Source organism: Canis lupus, chromosome 4 (assembly GCF_048164855.1).
Source record: "Canis lupus baileyi chromosome 4, mCanLup2.hap1, whole genome shotgun sequence".
NCBI classification, from domain to species: domain Eukaryota; kingdom Metazoa; phylum Chordata; class Mammalia; order Carnivora; family Canidae; genus Canis; species Canis lupus.
In genome coordinates, this window is record NC_132841.1 from 66,164,193 (window position 1) to 66,177,005 (window position 12,813).

Consider the following 12,813-nt stretch of genomic DNA (forward strand, 5'->3'; position numbering starts at 1 on the left):
CGTAACTCTGAGACACTGGGATAAATTACATTCTCTCTCTCTCTCTCTCTCTCTCTCTCCCCCCCCCCCCAGTTTCCTCAAGAGATTATAACCCTACTTTATAGGGTTAAATAAGCTAGAAACATGAGGGCCCAACTGCATTTCCCCAAACAAAATTAGAAAATGTCACCATCTCAAATGCAAATGGTATAACCCATGTGGAAAGGTAATTAATAGATGAGCTTATAAAGTATCTCAAGTTAATTTTTTTAAAAGCTCCTATATTTAATCAAGGAAGCCAGGGTATTTATCATCCTGTACTATGATATGTCTGAGATAATATTTGTATATATATTTGATAAAGAAAATTATATAACAAAATTATGTCATTGTAATCTATAATCAGTATATGGATCAGTATTGAACTGAAAGTGTTAAATCTTTCTTCAATGACCTGTTAAGAATTATTTGAGTAAATTCTATAATTCTCTGCCAGTTTTAGGTTTTAAATTCCAATCCACTCTAATCCAATTTAAAATGTCAAGCTCCTATCCAATTTGTTACTCAGGTTCTCTCCCACCAACAGTACTTGTGCATGGGTCCGAAAGGTACAGAGCGCATGGTCAGCCCTCCCATAACCTCCTTCCTTCCGTCTTCTGGGCCTATGTGCTCCACAATTGTGAAGACCAGGATTCATGTTTAGAGCAAAGGGGGAAAAAACATTTTACTTAACCAGGCTACTATAGTTCTCTTGTGCTTTCTGTGGCTTCTCTGACTAAACTCCACTGACTATGCCTTTGAGAGAAACAGTGCCAGAGACCCCCTCATGGGACACACACTTGAGGGGTGTGTATAACTTATTTGTGCAGCACCAATTTGGTCTCCATCCTTGATACATTGAGGATGTTCCAGTGTTGGACAGAAACTGCTTATTTCTGTACCTCATTATATCCCCCTAACTCCAGTTTCTCCCCTGCTAGGTCTACTTAGGGGGCCAAAGCATCAAGCTTGCTGCATAAAAGAGAGCCCATCCCAGAAATGAGTCACCAGACCCATAACTTATTTCATATACCTCCAAACTCTTCTATTGATTCTTTTGGAGCTATTTCCCCATTTGGCTTGATAAGAAAAGAGGAAAGAAAGTCAAAACGTCCTTCGTTGGGTGGAAAACTCAGAATTCCTCAAATGCATTTAATTTTTTTAAGGGTTGGGAAGAGAAATAAGGATTCAGGAAGTTGTTGAGGGTAGCCAAGCTGATGTGGATATTTTTTCATTAGCCCAGTTAGCTCTGGGCTCTGACCACCACTGTTTTTAGTTCCTTCTTGAATAAGCCTATGGTGGATAGAATAATGGTCTCCCAAAGATGTTTATGTCCTAATCTCTGGGACCTATAAATATGATGTATTGCATGGCAAAAGGGAATTAAGGCAGGAAATAAATTAAGGTTACTAATCAACTGGACTTAAGATAGAACTATTATCCTGCTAGATCATCCCAGTAGATCCAGTATAATTACAAGGGTCATTAAATATGGACAAGGGAAGCAGAAGGACCAGTGTCAGAGTGATGCAGTGTGATGTGATAGAGTTGGCCAGCCATTGTTGGCTTTGAAAGTGGAAAGGGACCATATGCATGAGGGAATGCAGGCAGCCTTCAGAAGCTGGAAGAGGCAAGGAAACAGATCATCTCTTAGAGCCTCCACTAGGAATGCAGCCCTAGAGACACCTTTATTTTAGCCTAATGAGACCCATTTCAAATTCTGACCTCTAGAACTGTAAGATAATAAATTTGTGTTGTTTTTAAGATACTAAGCTTGTAGTAATTTGTTTCACCAGCAATAGGAAGCTAATATAGAGTCTTAGTAATTAATTTTTTTACCCTCTCCCAAAAATTCCTCTCTCCTGCTTCATAACTAGGAAAGACCCACACTATGATTATCTAATGCAAATGTTTTGCTTTATTTTGAAAACACAGCCTGGTTGTATAACATGGTAATCCAGCTGCCCATTTGGATTCAACACACTTTGCTCTAAGACCATGATTGTAAAGACTTTTTTCCATTTTTTTTTCTTTAAGAGACATTATTTGGAAAGAATTTGTTAAGTCATGATCAGAGAACTATTCATTTCTTTGGCACTGAAATGGGGGGGTTGACACTAAGAAAGATTTTTCTGCCAGGCCAAGAAACTTGAAATTAATTCAGTAGCCAAACAGCAGTCATTAGATATTTTTGAGCAGAAATTAAATTTATGAAAAAGTGTTCTGGCAGTAGTGAATAAAATGGACGGAAGAAGGATAGACAAAAGAGAAACACCTAGATACATACTGTCATCATATACAGGCAAGTGTTGATAACTATCTGAAACAAAAATATGGCTCTGACAACAAAAAGGAAGAGATTAATTAAAAGTAAATTGTGTCAAAAAATTTTAGCAATTAACTGTATATGAAAGGACAGACAGGGGGATGCCTGAGAGGCTCAGTGGTTGAGCATTCCCTGCAGGGAGACTGCTTCTCCCTCTGCCTCTCTCTGTGTATCTCCCATGAATAAATAAATAAAATATTTAAAAAATAAAAGGACAGACATGAAAATGTTAAAAAGGCAAACCCTAATTTTCATAACTGACCGAGAAGACAGCAGGTATGAAACTGCTATGGAAAAATCATTTGTAGAAAGATTATGATGATGTTGAAATAAAATCTGTAGGCTCAAAACAGAGTTGCTCTCTGCCTGGGGTACTATTCAACAACAAACGAAAGCTTCAATAACTTTCATGTCCCTACAAACACTTTGCTTAACTAGAAATGCAGTATTTACAGCCAACCAATCCCAAAAGCCAAGCCAACTCTTATTCCCTTGTTTCCTTTTCATTTTCTGTTCTTTTTCCTTTCTTGTTCCTTATTCCCTATCCTACAAATGCTTCCCTCCTTCTGCCCCATTTTGCAGTTCTCTGGACGCTTGGGAATTGAGACTGCTATTTCATAAAGTGTTAAATAAAGTTTATATCACCTCAATTGTCCTCTTTAATCATTTTTAACAACAATAAAACCATTAATACTTTGCTAGACATTTCACAGCTAAAAAACTCTGGGAATTTATACCAGGGGAAATAAACTTTAGACATTATAATGTATTCCCAGGATATAAAGTCCTTCTACTCCCACTAATTCATTCCATTGAAACTTCTGCCTGCTTCTTTTGAAAGATATTCTAAGAGAAATACAAATTAATTACTTGTCCTAATCCTTTAAGACTACTATAACAAAAACAGCCTGGGCAGCTCAAACAAAAAACACTTCCTTTTCACAGTTCTGGAGTCTGGGAAATCCAAGATTGAGATTGTAGCAGATTTGCTGTCTGGTGAAGGCCAACTTCCTGATTCACAAGATGACCATCTTCCCACTGTGTCCTCACATACTGGGAGGGGTAAGGAAGCTCTCTGGGGTCTCGTACAAGGGCACTAATCCTCAATTTTCTCCATGTTAATTGGTACTTATTTTTATAGTATTTCTGCAGAGAGTATGTATCAGTTTAGATTCTATTCTATAAACAGAAACCCTCCAGTTACTTGAAGTGGGAAGAGCTTTACTACAGAAAATTGGTACCCGTAGAATTGTTTGAAGGGCTGGAGCAAAGGTGGGGAGCGTCTAATTAAGGCCTATACCACAGAAGGCCACAAAAGAGATTGCCAGAGTAACTACTACTTCTGCCACATTCCAGAAGGTTTAGAAACCCAAAGGATGCCAAAGGAAGGTTTAGGTTCAAGAACACAATTCTATACAACATGCAGAGGATCAAGAAACCAAGATGGAGAAGCTAGTGCACCACTACTGTAATGCCTCAACACCAAAGCTGGTGATTAGGCATGGAATTCTGCTACAGAACACAAAAACAAAGCAATTATTTCTCCACCCCACTGATGACAGCAGGAATCAGCCAGCAGTAGAAGGAGAAGGATGATTGTCTCATTTCTGTCTTCTAAATCTCACACAGAGCATTTAATAGGCAGAATATTATTTATACCTAGAACACTAATGACAAGAAAATAAAGTAGTTAGCTTTCTGGGCCATACAACACAAGAAGATTTCCAAGAAAAGGGTAAAAAATAAATATTGGGTGTCAATTAATCATATCCAACACAGGGTTTCATTTTAAATACTTTTTTTTAATTTCCCAAGTTGTTTCTATTTCTCATAAATTTTTGAATGTAAATGAGATATGAAATCTTATTAAGGCATAGTCTTTGCTAATTACATAAAACTTATTCTAACACTCAAAGTTCTTAAATTCTCTATTAACCAGAATCTTGGCATTTCACCACAAAAATAATAACTGATCTGGGCAGCCCAGGTGGCTCAGTGGTTTAGCACCACCTTTGGCTCAGGGTGTGTCCTGGAGACCCGGGATGGAGTCCCCGATCAGGCTCCCTGTATGGAGCCTACTTCTCCCTCTGGCTGTGTCTCTGTCTCTCTCTCTGTGTCTCTCATGAATAAATAAATAAAATCTAATAATAATAATAATAATAATAATAATAATAATAATAACTGATCCTCATTTTGATGATCCTAAAGCATGGTACTCCTTTTAAATGATGGAACTGTCTGTACACCAATGTGAAAAGTTTATTTCCTTATGTTTTCTGAGGCTTTCCATTTTATAGAAAGGATTTTGATTCAAATGGATTGTTTTATAATACAAAAAGAAATGATGACATTTCCTATATAGAGAGCCCTACATTGGGCTTCCTGCTCAGTGGGGAGTCAGCTTCTCCTTCCCCCCTCACCCCATGCATGAGCTTTTACTCTTTCTCTCAAATAAATAAATAAAATCTTTAAAAAAAGGAAAGAAAACCAAATTTTCCTTTATAAAAATACACCTTAGTAGAAAAATACAGAGATCAATGCCACCTCATCTTATTCCTTTTGCAGGTAGTCCACTCAAACCACATTGGGCCAGGCAGAAAGCTGAGGCACAGACCTGAATTCAACTCCTTTATATTTCCATGTTCTTGGAAAATAGGGCCCAATGGGAAATGCACAAAGACACCCATTCTGATTTATCTTTACTGTAGTTTTATAAGTTTTTGTTTACCAATTCCTTCAACATTTCCAGTCATGAAGTCAAAATCTACAGAGTGAAATTATATTTCCTTGACTTCTTTATTATAGATCCTGAGGTGAACTATTTAGCATCCCCAAGAAGTATTAGGTGATACTATCTCAGGCTCAGTTACCTTCCTCCAACAGTAATTTAAGTTCAAAATAATGGCTAGGGAGTGCCCTTTGTAAGGACATGAGTGATAAAATGTGAATCCTTTTTCAAAAGAGTAATTTTGGAGGTAGAAAAAAAGTGTCAAAAAGTGTGATTTATATTTCAGCATTTTTTTTTCTTAAGATTCTACCTATTTATTTGAGAGTGAGGTAGAAAGAGGATGAGCAAGGAGGAGAGGGAGAAGCAGACTGAGATGGGATTCCCTATTCCCTACTGGGGGCTATATTCCAGGACCCCAGGTTCATGACTTCAGCCGAAGGCAAATGCTTAACCAACTAAGCCACCCAGCTGCTCCATTTCAGCACATTTTATACTTAATTCCATCACATCCTCTACCCTATCCTCAATTATACAAAAAAAAAAAAAAAAAAAAAAATGCCTAAAGTATGACCATCAAAGTAAAGACAAAGAGGAATTATATCATAATTTATGGGAAAATCTGTCCAAGCAAACAGACCAAACATTGTTGCAATTAAGCACAAATTTTGATTTTTGAAGTTCATTGCTATTCAAACTGAAAATTAAGTGGCACCTGCACGGTTCAGTTGTTGATCATCTGCCTTCGGCTCAGGTCATGATCTCAGGGTCCTGGGATCAAGTCATTTTGGGCTCCCTGCTCAGCAGGAATTCTCCTTCTCCCTCTGCCTACCCCCACCCCCCACTCATGCTCTCTATCTTTCAAATAAATAAAGAAAACACTTTTTAAAAACTGAAAACTAATGTGGTAGATCATTTAAATCTTTTATTTAAAAAAGCATAAAAATAGGTGAAATTTTTTCTATTAAATTATAATAGACTGTGTTATACATGGTTTTATGAAAGATAAATAGTCCACTGACTATCTTTATAGTGAATGTAGTTAAAAGAGCAAAACATTTATTTCCAAGAGATTAATATTGATGTATTATGCCATAAATGTATAAAGAAATTCTATGGGTATAAAATAAAGTTTAATAAAAAGAGATTATAGACAGCCTTAAAAATAAGTGGAGGTTAATCTTTTCCTCACTCTCCTCTCCAATATTCAGTTAATCATCAACTCTTTATAATTTCATCTTATAAGTTTCCCTCAAATCCAGATAATTTAACCGGGAATGTGCCACGACCCCCAAAACCAGGCTACCATTTCAACCACTCACATGAGTAAAATGAATGTCTAGTACTCAGCTAGTTTTCTCAGGTGGCTCACTAATCAAAATTGTACATTTGACTGGCTGAACATATACGACATGCCTGCACCTTACCTGCAAGGGACATTAGAAATTGAAGCTTTTGAATTCTATCTTGGAGAAATAAAACTCACAATGCAGGATGTGAGAATGCTCCAAAGTTGTCAAGTATCCACTTCCAAGGCTTTGCATGATAGTACCTTTCCTTATTGCCAGTTTCATTCAAGCTCTCCTTTCTCATATGTTTTTGATGCAGCCATGAGGGATTTCTTTCATTTCCTCAAATGTTCCCGATTCTATCCTGACTCATGCCTTCGTGCACTCACAATGGTGATGGATAATGAAGACAATGAAGATGCTATAACTTGTCTTGAGCACTATACACAGGTACTCCTTTAAGGGCCAAATGGTTATGAATTCACTGGTGCAGACTCCACCGATTTCTTTTTTCTAAGTAGTGTGTTTTACTTGTACTTAGAAAGAAATAACAACTGTTTAAAACTACTTCTTGGGACACCTGGGTGGCTCAGTGGGTTAGCATTTGCCTTTGGCCCAGGGCATGATTCTGGAGTCTCAGGATCGAGTCCCACATCAGGCTTCCTGCATGGAGCCTGCTTCTCCCTCTGCTTATGTCTCTGCCTCTGTGTGTCTGTGTGTCTCTCATGAATAAATAAATAAAATATTTAAAATAAATAAATAAATAAATCTACTTCTTTAGTTATTTCTGAAGAATAGGACCATAACTTTGTTCAAATATTCAAGGTGACTGTCAAGCATTCCGCTTTAGTGACACACTGCTTTCTTTGGCCTTGTATACCTATGTACTCTAAATAACTTCTCTTGATTGAACTGAAGACAATTTGTATTTTTGGTTGTTTTTGTTCACATGAAGAATCTAAAGCACTCTTTATCCAGCTTGCTCAACTGGAATATAACTCAAATGTTAAATATCAACATTTTCAGAAGTTCCGTGACCTTTTAACTCTTTCTGATGTACTTTGGAAATGGTTATTTCCAATATCTTATCCTTGGCTATGCATGGATTCATTCTTTGTTAAAAAATAAAGTTGTGCAGCGCAGCCTCCGGAGCACAGAGCGCCGGGACACAGCCCAGGATCCGGCCTCCCCCGGGACAGGCAGAGGCCGGGAGGGCCCAGGACAGCGAGGACGCTCCTGCCCCAGCTGAGCAGATCAGCGGCCCCGCCCCGGAGCCTCCAGGCCCTGCAGACGGAGTTCCTGCCGGAGCTGAATCCAGGTTTCCAGAGCTGCCCCGCCACTGGGGCTGTTCCTCCTGCGGCCTCACGGGGTAAACAACCCCCACCGAGCCCTGCACCAGGCAGGGGCACAGCAGCTCCCCCAACTGCTAACACCTGAAAATCAGCACAGCAGGCCCCTCCCCCAGAAGACCAGCTAGACTGACTGACAAGTTCCAGGGGAAGCCAAGGGACTTAAAGTACACAGAATCAGAAGATACTCCCCCATGGTTCTTTTTTTGTTTTTTTTTTTTTTTTGTTGTTTTGTTTTTAATGCTTTTTGATTTGTTTCCTTCCCCCACCCCTTTTTTTCCTCCTTTCTTTTTCTTTCTCTTTTTCTTTTTTTTTTTTTCGTTTTTTTTCTTCCCTTTTTTTTCTCTTTCTCTTTTCTTTCCTTCTTTCTCTCCTCTCTTTTTCTCTTTTTCCCAATACAACTTGCTTTTGGCCACTCTGCACTGAGCAAAATGACTAGAAGGAAAACCTCACCTCAAAAGAAAGAATCAGAAACAGTCCTCTCTCCCACAGAGTTACAAAATCTGGATTACAATTCAATGTCAGAAAGCCAATTCAGAAGCACTATTATACAGCTACTGGTGGCTCTAGAAAAAAGTATAAAGGACTCAAGAGACTTCATGACTGCAGAATTTAGAGCTAATCAGGCAGAAATTAAAAATCAATTGAATGAGATGCAATCCAAACTAGAAGTCCTAATGACGAGGGTTAATGAGGTGGAAGAACGAGTGAGTGACATAGAAGACAAGTTGATAGCAAAGAGGGAAACTGAGGAAAAAAGAGACAAACAATTAAAAGACCATGAAGATAGATTAAGGGAAATAAACAACAGCCTGAGAAAGAAAAACCTACGTTTAATTGGGGTTCCCGAGGGCGCCGAAAGGGACAGAGGGCCAGAATATGTATTTGAACAAATTCTAGCTGAAAACTTTCCTAATCTGGGAAGGGAAACAGGCATTCAGATCCAGGAAATAGAGAGATCCCCCCCTAAAATCAATAAAAACCGTTCAACACCTCGACATTTAATAGTGAAGCTTGCAAATTCCAAAGATAAAGAGAAGATCCTTAAAGCAGCAAGAGACAAGAAATCCCTGACTTTTATGGGGAGGAGTATTAGGGTAACAGCAGACCTCTCCACAGAGACCTGGCAGGCCAGAAAGGGCTGGCAGGATATATTCAGGGTCCTAAATGAGAAGAACATGCAACCAAGAATACTTTATCCAGCAAGGCTCTCATTCAAAATGGAAGGAGAGATAAAGAGCTTCCAAGACAGGCAGCAACTAAAAGAATATGTGACCTCCAAACCAGCTCTGCAAGAAATTTTAAGGGGACTCTTAAAATTCCCCTTTAAGAAGAAGTTCAGTGGAACAGTCCACAAAAACAAGGACTGAATAGATATCATGATGACACTAAACTCATATCTCTCAATAGTAACTCTGAATGTGAACGGGCTTAATGACCCCATCAAAAGGCGCAGGGTTTCAGACTGGATAAAAAAGCAGGACCCATCTATTTGCTGTCTACAAGAGACTCATTTTGAAGGACACCTACAGCCTGAAAATAAAAGGTTGGAGAACCATTTACCATTCGAATGGTCCTCAAAAGAAAGCAGGGGTAGCCATCCTTATATCAGATAAACTAAAATTTACCCCAAAGACTGTAGTGAGAGATGGAGAGGGACACTATATCATACTTAAAGGATCTATTCAACAAGAGGACTTAACAATCCTCAATATATATGCCCCGAATGTGGGAGCTGCCAAATATATCAATCAATTATTAACCAAAGTGAAGAAATACTTAGATAATAATACACTTATACTTGGTGACTTCAATCTAGCTCTTTCTATACTCGATAGGTCTTCTAAGCACAACATCTCCAAAGAAACGAGAGCTTTAAATGATACACTGGACCAGATGGATTTCACAGATATCTACAGAACTTTACATCCAAACTCAACTGAATACACATTCTTCTCAAGTGCACATGGAACTTTCTCCAGAATAGACCACATATTGGGTCACAAATCGGGTCTGAACCGATACCAAAAGATTGGGATTGTCCCCTGCATATTCTCAGACCATAATGCCTTGAAATTAGAACTAAATCACAACAAGAAGTTTGGAAGGACCTCAAACACGTGGAGGTTAAGGACCATCCTGCTAAAAGATAAAAGGGTCAACCAGGAAATTAAGGAAGAATTAAAAAGATTCATGGAAACTAATGAGAATGAAGATACAACCGTTCAAAATCTTTGGGATGCAGCAAAAGCAGTCCTAAGGGGGAAATACATCACAATACAAGCATCCATTCAAAAACTGGAAAGAACTCAAATACAAAAGCTAACCTTACACATAAAGGAACTAGAGAAAAAACAGCAAATAGATCCTACACCCAAGAGAAGAAGGGAGTTAATAAAGATTCGAGCAGAACTCAACGAAATCGAGACCAGAAGAACTGTGGAACAGATCAACAGAACCAGGAGTTGGTTCTTTGAAAGAATTAATAAGATAGATAAACCATTAGCCAGCCTTATTAAAAAGAAGAGAGAGAAGACTCAAATTAATAAAATCATGAATGAGAAAGGAGAGATCACTACCAACACCAAGGAAATACAAACGATTTTAAAAACATATTATGAACAGCTATATGCCAATAAATTAGGCAATCTAGAAGAAATGGACGCATTCCTGGAAAGCCACAAACTACCAAAACTGGAACAGGAAGAAATAGAAAACCTGAACAGGCCAATAACCAGGGAGGAAATTGAAGCAGTCATCAAAAACCTCCCAAGACACAAGAGTCCAGGGCCAGATGGCTTCCCAGGGGAATTCTATCAAACGTTTAAAGAAGAAACCATACCTATTCTCCTAAAGCTGTTTGGAAAGATAGAAAGAGATGGAGTACTTCCAAATTCCTTCTATGAGGCCAGCATCACCTTAATTCCAAAACCAGACAAAGACCCCACCAAAAAGGAGAATTACAGACCAATATCCCTGATGAACATGGATGCAAAAATTCTCAACAAGATACTGGCCAATAGGATCCAACAGTACATTAAGAAAATTATTCACCATGACCAAGTAGGATTTATCCCTGGGACACAAGGCTGGTTCAACACCCGTAAAACAATCAATGTGATTCATCATATCAGCAAGAGAAAAACCAAGAACCATATGATCCTCTCATTGGATGCAGAGAAAGCATTTGACAAAATACAGCATCCATTCCTGATCAAAACTCTTCAGAGTGTAGGGATAGAGGGAACATTCCTCGACATCTTAAAAGCCATCTATGAAAAGCCCACAGCAAATATCATTCTCAATGGGGAAGCACTGGGAGCCTTTCCCCTAAGATCAGGAACAAGACAGGGATGTCCACTCTCACCACTGCTGTTCAACATAGTACTGGAAGTCCTAGCCTCAGCAATCAGACAACAAAAAGACATTAAAGGTATTCAAATTGGCAAAGAAGAAGTCAAACTCTCCCTCTTCGCTGATGACATGATACTCTACATAGAAAACCCAAAAGTCTTCACCCCAAGATTGCTAGAACTCATACAGCAATTCGGTAGCGTGGCAGGATACAAAATCAATGCCCAGAAGTCAGTGGCATTTCTATACACTAACAATGAGACTGAAGAAAAAGAAATTAAGGAGTCAATCCCATTTACAATTGCACCCAAAAGCATAAGATACCTAGGAATAAACCTAACCAAAGATGTAAAGGATCTATACCCTCAAAACTATAGAACACTTCTGAAAGAAATTGAGGAAGACACAAAGAGATGGAAAAATATTCCATGCTCATGGATTGGCAGAATTAATATTGTGAAAATGTCAATGTTACCCAGGGCAATATACACGTTTAATGCAATCCCTATCAAAATACCATGGACTTTCTTCAGAGAGTTAGAACAAATTATTTTAAGATTTGTGTGGAATCAGAAAAGACCCCGAATAGCCAGGGGAATTTTAAAAAAGAAAACCATATCTGGGGGCATCACAATGCCAGATTTCAGGTTGTACTACAAAGCTGTGGTCATCAAGACAGTGTGGTACTGGCACAAAAACAGACACATAGATCAGTGGAACAGAATAGAGAATCCAGAAGTGGACCCTGAACTTTATGGGCAACTAATATTCGATAAAGGAGGAAAGACTATCCATTGGAAGAAAGACAGTCTCTTCAATAAATGGTGCTGGGAAAATTGGACATCCACATGCAGAAGAATGAAACTAGACCACTCTCTTTCACCATACAAAGATAAACTCAAAATGGATGAAAGATCTAAATGTGAGACAAGATTCCATCAAAATCCTAGAGAAGAACACAGGCAACACCCTTTTTGAACTCGGCCATAGTAACTTCTTGCAAGATACATCCACGAAGGCAAAAGAAACAAAAGCAAAAATGAACTATTGGGACTTCATCAAGATAAGAAGCTTTTGCACAGCAAAGGATACAGTCAACAAAACTCAAAGACAACCTACAGAATGGGAGAAGATATTTGCAAATGACATATCAGATAAAGGGCTAGTTTCCAAGATCTATAAAGAACTTATTAAACTCAACACCAAAGAAACAAACAATCCAATCATGAAATGGGCAAAAGACATGAACAGAAATCTCACAGAGGAAGATATAGACATGGCCAACATGCATATGAGAAAATGCTCTGCATCACTTGCCATCAGGGAAATACAAATCAAAACCACAATGAGATACCACCTCACACCAGTGAGAATGGGGAAAATTAACAAGGCAGGAAACAACAAATGTTGGAGAGAATGCGGAGAAAAAGGAACCCTCATACACTGTTGGTGGGAATGTGAACTGGTGCAGCCACTCTGGAAAATTGTGTGGAGGTTCCTCAAACAGTTAAAAATATACCTGCCCTACGACCCAGCAATTGCACTGCTGGGGATTTACCCCAAAGATACAAATGCAGTGAAACGCTGGGACACCTGCACCCCGATGTTTATAGCAGCAATGGCCACGATAGCCAAACTGTGGAAGGAGCCTCGGTGTCCAACGAAAGATGAATGGATAAAGAAGATGTGGTTTATGTATACAATGGAATATTACTCAGCTATTAGAAATGACAAATGCCCACCATTTGCTTC

The 12,813-nt window shown here is 38.6% G+C and overlaps 1 long non-coding RNA gene across 2 annotated transcripts in view; it reads left to right on the forward strand.

Annotated features, from left to right (window-relative positions):
• The window catches only part of LOC140632551 (uncharacterized), a 43,411-nt gene that overhangs the window by 9,076 nt on the left and 21,522 nt on the right, over positions 1–12,813 (forward strand). For both annotated transcript variants that reach the window (XR_012030155.1, XR_012030154.1), the window contains exon 2: positions 3,290–3,406. This is a non-coding gene — a long non-coding RNA (uncharacterized lncRNA). The remainder of the gene's footprint in view (positions 1–3,289; positions 3,407–12,813) is intronic.